Source organism: Narcine bancroftii, chromosome 13, assembly GCF_036971445.1.
Source record: "Narcine bancroftii isolate sNarBan1 chromosome 13, sNarBan1.hap1, whole genome shotgun sequence".
NCBI lineage: Eukaryota > Metazoa > Chordata > Chondrichthyes > Torpediniformes > Narcinidae > Narcine > Narcine bancroftii.
This window is the reverse complement of record NC_091481.1, coordinates 40,664,823-40,682,560: the sequence shown is the minus strand read 5'-3', so window position 1 is coordinate 40,682,560 and position 17,738 is coordinate 40,664,823.

Sequence of the window (17,738 nt, the reverse complement as noted above, 5' to 3'; positions counted from 1 at the left end):
TATCAGGGTCACTTGCAGCTGGATGTAACTCTTGCCGCTGTAATTATAAGGTTCACTTGAAGCTGGATGCACCTCTGGCCAGGGTAATTATCAGGGTCACCTGCAGCTGGATGCACCTCTTACCATAGTAATGATCAGGGACACGTGCAGCTGGATGCACCTCTTGCCAGAGTAATTACCAGGGACACGTGGAGATGGATGCAGCTCTTGTCTTTTTAATTATCAGGGACACGTGGAGCTGGATGTACCTCTTGCCAGTGTAATTATCATGGACACATACAGCTGGATGCAACTCTTGCCAGTGTAATTATCAGCGATACTTGTAGTTTGATGCACATCTTATCCAGAGTAATTATCAGGGACACATGCAGCTGGACGCACCTCTGGCTGATGTAATTATCAGGGTCACCTGCAGTGGATGCACCTCTTGCCAGAGTAATTATCAGGGACACTTGCAGCTGGATGCACCTCTTGCCGGAGTCATTATCAGGGACACGTGGAGCTGGATGCACCTCTTGCCACTGTAATTATCAGGGACACGTACAGCTGGATGCATCTCTTGCCGGAATAATTATCAGGGACACATGCAGCTGGATGCACCTCTTGCCGGAGTAATTATCAGGGTAACTTGCATCTGGATGTAACTCTTGCCGCTGTAATTATAAGGTTCACTTGCAGCTGGATGCACCTCTGGCCAGTGTAATTATCAGGGTCACCTGCAGCTGGATGCACCTCTTACGATAGTAATGATCAGGGACACGTGCAGCAGGATGCACCTTTTGCCAGAGTAATTATCAGGAACACGTGCAGATTGATGCACCTCTTGACATTTTAATTATCAGGGACACGTGGAGCTGGATGCACCTCTTGCCAGTGTAATTATCATGGACACATACAGCTTCATGCAACTCTTGCCAGTGTAATTATCAGCGATACTTGAAGTTGGATGCACCTCTTATCCAGAGTAATTATCAGGGACACATGCAACTGGATGCACCTCTGGCTGATGTAATTATCAGGGCACGTGCAGCTGGATGCACCTCTTGCCAGTGTAATTATCAGGGACACATGCAGCTAGATGCACCTCTTGCCGGAGTAATTATCAGGGACACGTGCAGCTGGATGCAACTCTGGCCGGTGTAATTATAATGTTCACTTGCAGCTGGATGCACCTCTTACCAGTGTAATTATCAGGGACACTTGCAGCTGGATGCACCTTTTGCCGGAGTCATTATCAGGGACACGTGCAGCTGGATGCACCTCTTGCCGGAGTAATTATCAGGGTCACTTGCAGCTGGATGCAGCTCTGGCTGATGTAATTATCAGGGTCACCTGCAGCTGGATGCACCTCTTGCCACTGTAATTATCAGGGACACATGCAGCTGGATGCACCTCTTGCTGGTGTAATTATCAGGGTCACTTGCAGCTGGATGAACCTCTTGCCGGTATAATTATCAGGGATACGTGCAGCTGGATTCACCTCTTGCCAGTGTAATTATCAGGGTCACTTGCAGCTGGATACACCTCTTGCCGGAGTAATTATCAGGGACATGTGCAGCTGGATGCACCTCTTGTCTTTGTAATTATCAGGGACACATGCAGCTGGATGCACCTCTTGCCGGAGTAATTATCAGGGTCACTTGCAGCTGGATGCACCTCTTGCCAGTGTAATTATCATGGACACATACAGATTCATGCAACTCTTGCCAGTGTAATTATCAGCGATACTTGAAGTTGGATGCACCTCTTATCAAGAGTCATTATCGGGGACACATGCAGCTGGATGCACCTCTGGCTGATGTAATTATCAGGGTCACCTGCAGCTGGATGCACCTCTTGCAAGAGTAATTATCAGGGACACATGCAGCTGGATGCACCTCTGGCCGGTGTAATTATCAGGGTCACTTGCAGCTGGATGCACCTCTTGCCAGAGTAGTTATCAGGGACCCGTGCAGCTGGATGCACCTCTTGCCAGAGTAATTATCAGGGACACGTTCAGCTGGATGCAAATCTTGCCAGATTAATTATCAGGGACACATGCAGCTGGATGCACCTCTGGCCGGTGTAACTATCAGGGTCACTTGCAGCTGGATGTAATTCTTGCCAGTGTAATTATCTGCGACACGTGTAGCTGGATGTTCCCCTTGCCGGAGTAATTATCAGGGATACGTGCAGTGGATACACCTTTTGCCAGAGTACTTATCTGGGATACGTGCAGCTGGATGCACCTCTTGCCAGTGTAATTATCATGGACACATACAGCTGGATACAACTCTTGCCAATGCAATTATCAGCAATACTTGAATTTGGATGCACCTCTTGCCAGAGTAATTATCAGGGACACATGCAGCTGGATGCACCTCTGGCTGATGTAATTATCAGGGTCACCTGCAGCTGGATGCACCTCTTGCCACTGTAATTATCAGGGACACATGCAGCTGGATGCACCTTTTGCTGGTGTAATTATCAGGGTCACTTGCAGCAGGATGAACCTCTTGCCGGTATAATTATCAGGGACACGTGCAGCTGGATTCACCTCTTGCCAGTGTAATTATCAGGGTCACTTGCAGCTGGATGCACCTCTTGCCGGAGTAATTATCAGGGACATGTGCAGCTGGACGCACCTCGTGTCTTTGTAATTATCAGGGACACGTGCAGCTGGATGCACCTATGCCGGAGTAATTATCAGGGTCACTTGCAGCTGGATGCACCTCTGTCTGGTGTAATTATCAGGATCACCTGCAGCTGGATGCACCTCTTGCCAGAGTAATTATCAGGGACACTTGCAGCTGGATGCACCTCTTGCCGGAGTAATTATCAGGGACACGTTCAGCTGGATGCAAATCTTGCCAGTGTAATTATCAGGGACACATGTAGCTGGATGCACCTCTGGCCGGTGTAATTATCAGGGTGGAGTAATTATCAGGGACACGTGTAGCTGGATGCTCCTCTTGCCGGAGTAATTATCAGGGACACATGCAGCTGGATGCACCTCTTGCCGAGTAATTATCAGGGACACGTACAGCTGGATGCATCTCTTGCCGGAATAATTATCAGGGACACATGCAGCTGGATGCACCTCTTGACGGAGTAATTATCAGGGTCACTTGCAGCTGGATGTAACTCTTGCCGCTGTAATTATAATGTTCACTTGAAGCTGGATGCACCTCTGGCCAGGGTAATGATCAGGGTCACCTGCAGCTGGATGCACCTCTTACCATAGTAATGATCAGGGACACGTGCAGCTGGATGCACCTCTTGCCAGAGTAATTATCAGGGACACGTGGAGATGGATGCAGCTCTTGTCTTTTTAATTATCAGGGACACGTGGAGCTGGATGTACCTCTTGCCAGTGTAATTATCATGGACACATACAGCTGGATGCAACTCTTGCCAGTGTAATTATCAGCGATACTTGTAGTTTGATGCACATCTTATCCAGAGTAATTATCAGGGACACATGCAGCTGGACGCACCTCTGGCTGATGTAATTATCAGGGTCACCTGCAGTGGATGCACCTCTTGCCAGAGTAATTATCAGGGACACTTGCAGCTGGATGCACCTCTTGCCGGAGTCATTATCAGGGACACGTGGAGCTGGATGCACCTCTTGCCACTGTAATTATCAGGGACACGTACAGCTGGATGCATCTCTTGCCGGAATAATTATCAGGGACACATGCAGCTGGATGCACCTCTTGCCGGAGTAATTATCAGGGTCACTTGCAGCTGGATGTAACTCTTGCCGCTGTAATTATAAGGTTCACTTGCAGCTGGATGCACCTCTGGCCAGTGTAATTATCAGGGTCACCTGCAGCTGGATGCACCTCTAAACATAGTAATGATCAGGGACACGTGGAGCTGGATGCACCTCTTGGCAGTGTAATTATCATGGACACATACAGCTTCATGCAACTCTTGCCAGTGTAATTATCAGCGATACTTGAAGTTGGATGCACCTCTTATCCAGAGTAATTATCAGGGACACATGCAACTGGATGCACCTCTGGCTGATGTAATTATCAGGGTCACGTGCAGCTGGATGCACCACTTGCCAGTGTAATTATCAGGGACACATGCAGCTAGATGCACCTCTTGCCGGAGTAATTATCAGGGACACGTGCAGCTGGATGCAACTCTGGCCGGTGTAATTATAATGTTCACTTGCAGCTGGATGCACCTCTTACCAGAGTAATTATCAGGGACACTTGCAGCTGGATGCACCTTTTGCCGGAGTCATTATCAGGGACACGTGCAGCTGGATGCACCTCTTGCCGGAGTAATTATCAGGGTCACTTGCAGCTGGATGCAGCTCTGGCTGATGTAATTATCAGGGTCACCTGCAGCTGGATGCACCTCTTGCCACTGTAATTATCAGGGACAAATGCAGCTGGATGCACCTCTTGCTGGTGTAATTATCAAGGTCACTTGCAGCTGGATGAACCTCTTGCCGGTATAATTATCAGGGACACGTGCAGCTGGATTCACCTCTTGCCAGTGTAATTATCAGGGTCACTTGCAGCTGGATACACCTCTTGCCGGAGTAATTATCAGGGACATGTCCAGCTGGATGCACCTCTTGTCTTTGTAATTATCAGGGACACGTGCAGCTGGATGCACCTCTTGCCGGAGTAATTATCAGGGTCACTTGCAGCTGGATGCACCTCTTGCCAGTGTAATTATCATGGACACATACAGATTCATGCAACTCTTGCCAGTGTAATTATCAGCGATACTTGAAGTTGGATGCACCTCTTATCAAGAGTAATTATCAGGGACACATGCAGCTGGATGCACCTCTGGCTGATGTAATTATCAGGGTCACCTGCAGCTGGATGCACCTCTTGCCAGAGTAATTATCAGGGACACATGCAGCTGGATGCACCTCTGGCCGGTGTAATTATCAGGGTCACTTGCAGCTGGATGCACCTCTTGCCAGAGGAATTATCAGGGACACGTGCAGCTGGATGCACCTCTTGCCAGAGTAATTATGAGGGACACGTTCAGCTGGATGCAAATCTTGCCAGATTAATTATCAGGGACACATGCAGCTGGATGCACCTCTGGCCGGTGTAACTATCAGGGTCACTTGCAGCTGGATGTAATTCTTGCCAGTGTAATTATCTGCGACGCATGTAGCTGGATGTTCCTCTTGCCGGAGTAATTATCAGGGATACGTGCAGTGGATACACCTTTTGCCAGAGTACTTATCTGGGATACGTGCAGCTGGATGCACCTCTTCCCAGTGTAATTATCATGGACACATACATACAGCTGGATACAACTCTTGCCAATGCAATTATCAGCAATACTTGAATTTGGATGCACCTCTTGCCAGAGTAATTATCAGGGACACATGCAGCTGGATGCACCTCTGGCTGATGTAATTATCAGGGTCACCTGCAGCTGGATGAACCTCTTGCCGGTATAATTATCAGGGACACGTGCAGCTGGATTCACCTCTTGCCAGTGTAATTATCAGGGTCACTTGCAGCTGGATGCACCTCTTGCCGGAGTAATTATCAGGGACATGTGCAGCTGGACGCACCTCGTGTCTTTGTAATTATCAGGGACACGTGCAGCTGGATGCACCTCTTGCCGGAGTAATTATCAGGGTCACTTGCAGCTGGATGCACCTCTGTCTGGTGTAATTATCAGGATCACCTGCAGCTGGATGCACCTCTTGCCAGAGTAATTATCAGGGACACTTGCAGCTGGATGCACCTCTTGCCGGAGTAATTATCAGGGACACGTTCAGCTGGATGCAAATCTTGCCAGTGTAATTATCAGGGACACATGTAGCTGGATGCACCTCTGGCCGGTGTAATTATCAGGGACACGTGCAGCTGGATGCACCTCTTGCCGGAGTAATTATCAGGGTCACTTGCAGCTGGATGCAGCTCTGGCTGATGTAATTATCAGGGTCACCTGCAGCTGGATGCACCTCTTGCCACTGTAATTATCAGGGACACATGCAGCTGGATGCACCTCTTGCTGGTGTAATTATCAGGGTCACTTGCAGCTGGATGAACCTCTTGCCAGAGGAATTATCAGGGACACGTGCAGCTGGATGCACCTCTTGCCAGAGTAATTATGAGGGACACGTTCAGCTGGATGCAAATCTTGCCAGATTAATTATCAGGGACACATGCAGCTGGATGCACCTCTGGCCGGTGTAACTATCAGGGTCACTTGCAGCTGGATGTAATTCTTGCCAGTGTAATTATCTGCGACACGTGTAGCTGGATGTTCCCCTTGCCGGAGTAATTATCAGGGATACGTGCAGTGGATACACCTTTTGCCAGAGTACTTATCTGGGATACGTGCAGCTGGATGCACCTCTTGCCAGTGTAATTATCATGGACACATACAGCTGGATACAACTCTTGCCAATGCAATTATCAGCAATACTTGAATTTGGATGCACCTCTTGCCAGAGTAATTATCAGGGACACATGCAGCTGGATGCACCTCTGGCTGATGTAATTATCAGGGTCACCTGCAGCTGGATGCACCTCTTGCCACTGTAATTATCAGGGACACATGCAGCTGGATGCACCTTTTGCTGGTGTAATTATCAGGGTCACTTGCAGCAGGATGAACCTCTTGCCGGTATAATTATCAGGGACACGTGCAGCTGGATTCACCTCTTGCCAGTGTAATTATCAGGGTCACTTGCAGCTGGATGCACCTCTTGCCGGAGTAATTATCAGGGACATGTGCAGCTGGACGCACCTCGTGTCTTTGTAATTATCAGGGACACGTGCAGCTGGATGCACCTATGCCGGAGTAATTATCAGGGTCACTTGCAGCTGGATGCACCTCTGTCTGGTGTAATTATCAGGATCACCTGCAGCTGGATGCACCTCTTGCCAGAGTAATTATCAGGGACACTTGCAGCTGGATGCACCTCTTGCCGGAGTAATTATCAGGGACACGTTCAGCTGGATGCAAATCTTGCCAGTGTAATTATCAGGGACACATGTAGCTGGATGCACCTCTGGCCGGTGTAATTATCAGGGTGGAGTAATTATCAGGGACACGTGTAGCTGGATGCTCCTCTTGCCGGAGTAATTATCAGGGACACATGCAGCTGGATGCACCTCTTGCCGAGTAATTATCAGGGACACGTACAGCTGGATGCATCTCTTGCCGGAATAATTATCAGGGACACATGCAGCTGGATGCACCTCTTGACGGAGTAATTATCAGGGTCACTTGCAGCTGGATGTAACTCTTGCCGCTGTAATTATAATGTTCACTTGAAGCTGGATGCACCTCTGGCCAGGGTAATGATCAGGGTCACCTGCAGCTGGATGCACCTCTTACCATAGTAATGATCAGGGACACGTGCAGCTGGATGCACCTCTTGCCAGAGTAATTATCAGGGACACGTGGAGATGGATGCAGCTCTTGTCTTTTTAATTATCAGGGACACGTGGAGCTGGATGTACCTCTTGCCAGTGTAATTATCATGGACACATACAGCTGGATGCAACTCTTGCCAGTGTAATTATCAGCGATACTTGTAGTTTGATGCACATCTTATCCAGAGTAATTATCAGGGACACATGCAGCTGGACGCACCTCTGGCTGATGTAATTATCAGGGTCACCTGCAGTGGATGCACCTCTTGCCAGAGTAATTATCAGGGACACTTGCAGCTGGATGCACCTCTTGCCGGAGTCATTATCAGGGACACGTGGAGCTGGATGCACCTCTTGCCACTGTAATTATCAGGGACACGTACAGCTGGATGCATCTCTTGCCGGAATAATTATCAGGGACACATGCAGCTGGATGCACCTCTTGTCTTTGTAATTATCAGGGACACATGCAGCTGGATGCACCTCTTGCCGGAGTAATTATCAGGGTCACTTGCAGCTGGATGCACCTCTTGCCAGTGTAATTATCATGGACACATACAGATTCATGCAACTCTTGCCAGTGTAATTATCAGCGATACTTGAAGTTGGATGCACCTCTTATCAAGAGTCATTATCGGGGACACATGCAGCTGGATGCACCTCTGGCTGATGTAATTATCAGGGTCACCTGCAGCTGGATGCACCTCTTGCAAGAGTAATTATCAGGGACACATGCAGCTGGATGCACCTCTGGCCGGTGTAATTATCAGGGTCACTTGCAGCTGGATGCACCTCTTGCCAGAGTAGTTATCAGGGACCCGTGCAGCTGGATGCACCTCTTGCCAGAGTAATTATCAGGGACACGTTCAGCTGGATGCAAATCTTGCCAGATTAATTATCAGGGACACATGCAGCTGGATGCACCTCTGGCCGGTGTAACTATCAGGGTCACTTGCAGCTGGATGTAATTCTTGCCAGTGTAATTATCTGCGACACGTGTAGCTGGATGTTCCCCTTGCCGGAGTAATTATCAGGGATACGTGCAGTGGATACACCTTTTGCCAGAGTACTTATCTGGGATACGTGCAGCTGGATGCACCTCTTGCCAGTGTAATTATCATGGACACATACAGCTGGATACAACTCTTGCCAATGCAATTATCAGCAATACTTGAATTTGGATGCACCTCTTGCCAGAGTAATTATCAGGGACACATGCAGCTGGATGCACCTCTGGCTGATGTAATTATCAGGGTCACCTGCAGCTGGATGCACCTCTTGCCACTGTAATTATCAGGGACACATGCAGCTGGATGCACCTTTTGCTGGTGTAATTATCAGGGTCACTTGCAGCAGGATGAACCTCTTGCCGGTATAATTATCAGGGACACGTGCAGCTGGATTCACCTCTTGCCAGTGTAATTATCAGGGTCACTTGCAGCTGGATGCACCTCTTGCCGGAGTAATTATCAGGGACATGTGCAGCTGGACGCACCTCGTGTCTTTGTAATTATCAGGGACACGTGCAGCTGGATGCACCTATGCCGGAGTAATTATCAGGGTCACTTGCAGCTGGATGCACCTCTGTCTGGTGTAATTATCAGGATCACCTGCAGCTGGATGCACCTCTTGCCAGAGTAATTATCAGGGACACTTGCAGCTGGATGCACCTCTTGCCGGAGTAATTATCAGGGACACGTTCAGCTGGATGCAAATCTTGCCAGTGTAATTATCAGGGACACATGTAGCTGGATGCACCTCTGGCCGGTGTAATTATCAGGGTGGAGTAATTATCAGGGACACGTGTAGCTGGATGCTCCTCTTGCCGGAGTAATTATCAGGGACACATGCAGCTGGATGCACCTCTTGCCGAGTAATTATCAGGGACACGTACAGCTGGATGCATCTCTTGCCGGAATAATTATCAGGGACACATGCAGCTGGATGCACCTCTTGACGGAGTAATTATCAGGGTCACTTGCAGCTGGATGTAACTCTTGCCGCTGTAATTATAATGTTCACTTGAAGCTGGATGCACCTCTGGCCAGGGTAATGATCAGGGTCACCTGCAGCTGGATGCACCTCTTACCATAGTAATGATCAGGGACACGTGCAGCTGGATGCACCTCTTGCCAGAGTAATTATCAGGGACACGTGGAGATGGATGCAGCTCTTGTCTTTTTAATTATCAGGGACACGTGGAGCTGGATGTACCTCTTGCCAGTGTAATTATCATGGACACATACAGCTGGATGCAACTCTTGCCAGTGTAATTATCAGCGATACTTGTAGTTTGATGCACATCTTATCCAGAGTAATTATCAGGGACACATGCAGCTGGACGCACCTCTGGCTGATGTAATTATCAGGGTCACCTGCAGTGGATGCACCTCTTGCCAGAGTAATTATCAGGGACACTTGCAGCTGGATGCACCTCTTGCCGGAGTCATTATCAGGGACACGTGGAGCTGGATGCACCTCTTGCCACTGTAATTATCAGGGACACGTACAGCTGGATGCATCTCTTGCCGGAATAATTATCAGGGACACATGCAGCTGGATGCACCTCTTGCCGGAGTAATTATCAGGGTCACTTGCAGCTGGATGTAACTCTTGCCGCTGTAATTATAAGGTTCACTTGCAGCTGGATGCACCTCTGGCCAGTGTAATTATCAGGGTCACCTGCAGCTGGATGCACCTCTTAACATAGTAATGATCAGGGACACGTGGAGCTGGATGCACCTCTTGGCAGTGTAATTATCATGGACACATACAGCTTCATGCAACTCTTGCCAGTGTAATTATCAGCGATACTTGAAGTTGGATGCACCTCTTATCCAGAGTAATTATCAGGGACACATGCAACTGGATGCACCTCTGGCTGATGTAATTATCAGGGTCACGTGCAGCTGGATGCACCACTTGCCAGTGTAATTATCAGGGACACATGCAGCTAGATGCACCTCTTGCCGGAGTAATTATCAGGGACACGTGCAGCTGGATGCAACTCTGGCCGGTGTAATTATAATGTTCACTTGCAGCTGGATGCACCTCTTACCAGAGTAATTATCAGGGACACTTGCAGCTGGATGCACCTTTTGCCGGAGTCATTATCAGGGACACGTGCAGCTGGATGCACCTCTTGCCGGAGTAATTATCAGGGTCACTTGCAGCTGGATGCAGCTCTGGCTGATGTAATTATCAGGGTCACCTGCAGCTGGATGCACCTCTTGCCACTGTAATTATCAGGGACAAATGCAGCTGGATGCACCTCTTGCTGGTGTAATTATCAAGGTCACTTGCAGCTGGATGAACCTCTTGCCGGTATAATTATCAGGGACACGTGCAGCTGGATTCACCTCTTGCCAGTGTAATTATCAGGGTCACTTGCAGCTGGATACACCTCTTGCCGGAGTAATTATCAGGGACATGTCCAGCTGGATGCACCTCTTGTCTTTGTAATTATCAGGGACACGTGCAGCTGGATGCACCTCTTGCCGGAGTAATTATCAGGGTCACTTGCAGCTGGATGCACCTCTTGCCAGTGTAATTATCATGGACACATACAGATTCATGCAACTCTTGCCAGTGTAATTATCAGCGATACTTGAAGTTGGATGCACCTCTTATCAAGAGTAATTATCAGGGACACATGCAGCTGGATGCACCTCTGGCTGATGTAATTATCAGGGTCACCTGCAGCTGGATGCACCTCTTGCCAGAGTAATTATCAGGGACACATGCAGCTGGATGCACCTCTGGCCGGTGTAATTATCAGGGTCACTTGCAGCTGGATGCACCTCTTGCCAGAGGAATTATCAGGGACACGTGCAGCTGGATGCACCTCTTGCCAGAGTAATTATGAGGGACACGTTCAGCTGGATGCAAATCTTGCCAGATTAATTATCAGGGACACATGCAGCTGGATGCACCTCTGGCCGGTGTAACTATCAGGGTCACTTGCAGCTGGATGTAATTCTTGCCAGTGTAATTATCTGCGACGCATGTAGCTGGATGTTCCTCTTGCCGGAGTAATTATCAGGGATACGTGCAGTGGATACACCTTTTGCCAGAGTACTTATCTGGGATACGTGCAGCTGGATGCACCTCTTCCCAGTGTAATTATCATGGACACATACATACAGCTGGATACAACTCTTGCCAATGCAATTATCAGCAATACTTGAATTTGGATGCACCTCTTGCCAGAGTAATTATCAGGGACACATGCAGCTGGATGCACCTCTGGCTGATGTAATTATCAGGGTCACCTGCAGCTGGATGAACCTCTTGCCGGTATAATTATCAGGGACACGTGCAGCTGGATTCACCTCTTGCCAGTGTAATTATCAGGGTCACTTGCAGCTGGATGCACCTCTTGCCGGAGTAATTATCAGGGACATGTGCAGCTGGACGCACCTCGTGTCTTTGTAATTATCAGGGACACGTGCAGCTGGATGCACCTCTTGCCGGAGTAATTATCAGGGTCACTTGCAGCTGGATGCACCTCTGTCTGGTGTAATTATCAGGATCACCTGCAGCTGGATGCACCTCTTGCCAGAGTAATTATCAGGGACACTTGCAGCTGGATGCACCTCTTGCCGGAGTAATTATCAGGGACACGTTCAGCTGGATGCAAATCTTGCCAGTGTAATTATCAGGGACACATGTAGCTGGATGCACCTCTGGCCGGTGTAATTATCAGGGACACGTGCAGCTGGATGCACCTCTTGCCGGAGTAATTATCAGGGTCACTTGCAGCTGGATGCAGCTCTGGCTGATGTAATTATCAGGGTCACCTGCAGCTGGATGCACCTCTTGCCACTGTAATTATCAGGGACACATGCAGCTGGATGCACCTCTTGCTGGTGTAATTATCAGGGTCACTTGCAGCTGGATGAACCTCTTGCCAGAGGAATTATCAGGGACACGTGCAGCTGGATGCACCTCTTGCCAGAGTAATTATGAGGGACACGTTCAGCTGGATGCAAATCTTGCCAGATTAATTATCAGGGACACATGCAGCTGGATGCACCTCTGGCCGGTGTAACTATCAGGGTCACTTGCAGCTGGATGTAATTCTTGCCAGTGTAATTATCTGCGACACGTGTAGCTGGATGTTCCCCTTGCCGGAGTAATTATCAGGGATACGTGCAGTGGATACACCTTTTGCCAGAGTACTTATCTGGGATACGTGCAGCTGGATGCACCTCTTGCCAGTGTAATTATCATGGACACATACAGCTGGATACAACTCTTGCCAATGCAATTATCAGCAATACTTGAATTTGGATGCACCTCTTGCCAGAGTAATTATCAGGGACACATGCAGCTGGATGCACCTCTGGCTGATGTAATTATCAGGGTCACCTGCAGCTGGATGCACCTCTTGCCACTGTAATTATCAGGGACACATGCAGCTGGATGCACCTTTTGCTGGTGTAATTATCAGGGTCACTTGCAGCAGGATGAACCTCTTGCCGGTATAATTATCAGGGACACGTGCAGCTGGATTCACCTCTTGCCAGTGTAATTATCAGGGTCACTTGCAGCTGGATGCACCTCTTGCCGGAGTAATTATCAGGGACATGTGCAGCTGGACGCACCTCGTGTCTTTGTAATTATCAGGGACACGTGCAGCTGGATGCACCTATGCCGGAGTAATTATCAGGGTCACTTGCAGCTGGATGCACCTCTGTCTGGTGTAATTATCAGGATCACCTGCAGCTGGATGCACCTCTTGCCAGAGTAATTATCAGGGACACTTGCAGCTGGATGCACCTCTTGCCGGAGTAATTATCAGGGACACGTTCAGCTGGATGCAAATCTTGCCAGTGTAATTATCAGGGACACATGTAGCTGGATGCACCTCTGGCCGGTGTAATTATCAGGGTGGAGTAATTATCAGGGACACGTGTAGCTGGATGCTCCTCTTGCCGGAGTAATTATCAGGGACACATGCAGCTGGATGCACCTCTTGCCGAGTAATTATCAGGGACACGTACAGCTGGATGCATCTCTTGCCGGAATAATTATCAGGGACACATGCAGCTGGATGCACCTCTTGACGGAGTAATTATCAGGGTCACTTGCAGCTGGATGTAACTCTTGCCGCTGTAATTATAATGTTCACTTGAAGCTGGATGCACCTCTGGCCAGGGTAATGATCAGGGTCACCTGCAGCTGGATGCACCTCTTACCATAGTAATGATCAGGGACACGTGCAGCTGGATGCACCTCTTGCCAGAGTAATTATCAGGGACACGTGGAGATGGATGCAGCTCTTGTCTTTTTAATTATCAGGGACACGTGGAGCTGGATGTACCTCTTGCCAGTGTAATTATCATGGACACATACAGCTGGATGCAACTCTTGCCAGTGTAATTATCAGCGATACTTGTAGTTTGATGCACATCTTATCCAGAGTAATTATCAGGGACACATGCAGCTGGACGCACCTCTGGCTGATGTAATTATCAGGGTCACCTGCAGTGGATGCACCTCTTGCCAGAGTAATTATCAGGGACACTTGCAGCTGGATGCACCTCTTGCCGGAGTCATTATCAGGGACACGTGGAGCTGGATGCACCTCTTGCCACTGTAATTATCAGGGACACGTACAGCTGGATGCATCTCTTGCCGGAATAATTATCAGGGACACATGCAGCTGGATGCACCTCTTGCCGGAGTAATTATCAGGGTCACTTGCAGCTGGATGTAACTCTTGCCGCTGTAATTATAAGGTTCACTTGCAGCTGGATGCACCTCTGGCCAGTGTAATTATCAGGGTCACCTGCAGCTGGATGCACCTCTTAACATAGTAATGATCAGGGACACGTGGAGCTGGATGCACCTCTTGGCAGTGTAATTATCATGGACACATACAGCTTCATGCAACTCTTGCCAGTGTAATTATCAGCGATACTTGAAGTTGGATGCACCTCTTATCCAGAGTAATTATCAGGGACACATGCAACTGGATGCACCTCTGGCTGATGTAATTATCAGGGTCACGTGCAGCTGGATGCACCACTTGCCAGTGTAATTATCAGGGACACATGCAGCTAGATGCACCTCTTGCCGGAGTAATTATCAGGGACACGTGCAGCTGGATGCAACTCTGGCCGGTGTAATTATAATGTTCACTTGCAGCTGGATGCACCTCTTACCAGAGTAATTATCAGGGACACTTGCAGCTGGATGCACCTTTTGCCGGAGTCATTATCAGGGACACGTGCAGCTGGATGCACCTCTTGCCGGAGTAATTATCAGGGTCACTTGCAGCTGGATGCAGCTCTGGCTGATGTAATTATCAGGGTCACCTGCAGCTGGATGCACCTCTTGCCACTGTAATTATCAGGGACAAATGCAGCTGGATGCACCTCTTGCTGGTGTAATTATCAAGGTCACTTGCAGCTGGATGAACCTCTTGCCGGTATAATTATCAGGGACACGTGCAGCTGGATTCACCTCTTGCCAGTGTAATTATCAGGGTCACTTGCAGCTGGATACACCTCTTGCCGGAGTAATTATCAGGGACATGTCCAGCTGGATGCACCTCTTGTCTTTGTAATTATCAGGGACACGTGCAGCTGGATGCACCTCTTGCCGGAGTAATTATCAGGGTCACTTGCAGCTGGATGCACCTCTTGCCAGTGTAATTATCATGGACACATACAGATTCATGCAACTCTTGCCAGTGTAATTATCAGCGATACTTGAAGTTGGATGCACCTCTTATCAAGAGTAATTATCAGGGACACATGCAGCTGGATGCACCTCTGGCTGATGTAATTATCAGGGTCACCTGCAGCTGGATGCACCTCTTGCCAGAGTAATTATCAGGGACACATGCAGCTGGATGCACCTCTGGCCGGTGTAATTATCAGGGTCACTTGCAGCTGGATGCACCTCTTGCCAGAGGAATTATCAGGGACACGTGCAGCTGGATGCACCTCTTGCCAGAGTAATTATGAGGGACACGTTCAGCTGGATGCAAATCTTGCCAGATTAATTATCAGGGACACATGCAGCTGGATGCACCTCTGGCCGGTGTAACTATCAGGGTCACTTGCAGCTGGATGTAATTCTTGCCAGTGTAATTATCTGCGACGCATGTAGCTGGATGTTCCTCTTGCCGGAGTAATTATCAGGGATACGTGCAGTGGATACACCTTTTGCCAGAGTACTTATCTGGGATACGTGCAGCTGGATGCACCTCTTCCCAGTGTAATTATCATGGACACATACATACAGCTGGATACAACTCTTGCCAATGCAATTATCAGCAATACTTGAATTTGGATGCACCTCTTGCCAGAGTAATTATCAGGGACACATGCAGCTGGATGCACCTCTGGCTGATGTAATTATCAGGGTCACCTGCAGCTGGATGAACCTCTTGCCGGTATAATTATCAGGGACACGTGCAGCTGGATTCACCTCTTGCCAGTGTAATTATCAGGGTCACTTGCAGCTGGATGCACCTCTTGCCGGAGTAATTATCAGGGACATGTGCAGCTGGACGCACCTCGTGTCTTTGTAATTATCAGGGACACGTGCAGCTGGATGCACCTCTTGCCGGAGTAATTATCAGGGTCACTTGCAGCTGGATGCACCTCTGTCTGGTGTAATTATCAGGATCACCTGCAGCTGGATGCACCTCTTGCCAGAGTAATTATCAGGGACACTTGCAGCTGGATGCACCTCTTGCCGGAGTAATTATCAGGGACACGTTCAGCTGGATGCAAATCTTGCCAGTGTAATTATCAGGGACACATGTAGCTGGATGCACCTCTGGCCGGTGTAATTATCAGGGACACGTGCAGCTGGATGCACCTCTTGCCGGAGTAATTATCAGGGTCACTTGCAGCTGGATGCAGCTCTGGCTGATGTAATTATCAGGGTCACCTGCAGCTGGATGCACCTCTTGCCACTGTAATTATCAGGGACACATGCAGCTGGATGCACCTCTTGCTGGTGTAATTATCAGGGTCACTTGCAGCTGGATGAACCTCTTGCCAGAGGAATTATCAGGGACACGTGCAGCTGGATGCACCTCTTGCCAGAGTAATTATGAGGGACACGTTCAGCTGGATGCAAATCTTGCCAGATTAATTATCAGGGACACATGCAGCTGGATGCACCTCTGGCCGGTGTAACTATCAGGGTCACTTGCAGCTGGATTTAATTCTTGCCAGTGTAATTATCTGCGACGCATGTAGCTGGATGTTCCTCTTGCCGGAGTAATTATCAGGGATACGTGCAGTGGATACACCTTTTGCCAGAGTACTTATCTGGGATACGTGCAGCTGGATGCACCTCTTCCCAGTGTAATTATCATGGACACATACAGCTGGATACAACTCTTGCCAATGCAATTATCAGCAATACTTGAATTTGGATGCACCTCTTGCCAGAGTAATTATCAGGGACACATGCAGCTGGATGCACCTCTGGCTGATGTAATTATCAGGGTCACCTGCAGCTGGATGAACCTCTTGCCGGTATAATTATCAGGGACACGTGCAGCTGGATTCACCTCTTGCCAGTGTAATTATCAGGGTCACTTGCAGCTGGATGCACCTCTTGCCGGAGTAATTATCAGGGACATGTGCAGCTGGACGCACCTCGTGTCTTTGTAATTATCAGGGAGACGTGCAGCTGGATGCACCTCTTGCCGGAGTAATTATCAGGGTCACTTGCAGCTGGATGCACCTCTGTCTGGTGTAATTATCAGGATCACCTGCAGCTGGATGCACCTCTTGCCAGAGTAATTATCAGGGACACTTGCAGCTGGATGCACCTCTTGCCGGAGTAATTATCAGGGACACGTTCAGCTGGATGCAAATCTTACCAGTGTAATTATCAGGGACACTTGCAGCTGGATGCACCTTTTGCCGGAGTCATTATCAGGGACACGTGCAGCTGGATGCACCTCTTGCCGGAGTAATTATCAGGGTCACTTGCAGCTGGATGCAGCTCTGGCTGATGTAATTATCAGGGTCACCTGCAGCTGGATGCACCTCTTGCCACTGTAATTATCAGGGACACATGCAGCTGGATGCACCTCTTGCTGGTGTAATTATCAGGGTCACTTGCAGCTGGATGAACCTCTTGCCGGTATAATTATCAGGGATACGTGCAGCTGGATTCACCTCTTGCCAGTGTAATTATCAGGGTCACTTGCAGCTGGATACACCTCTTGCCGGAGTAATTATCAGGGACATGTGCAGCTGGATGCACCTCTTGTCTTTGTAATTATCAGGGACACATGCAGCTGGATGCACCTCTTGCCGGAGTAATTATCAGGGTCACTTGCAGCTGGATGCACCTCTTGCCAGTGTAATTATCATGGACACATACAGATTC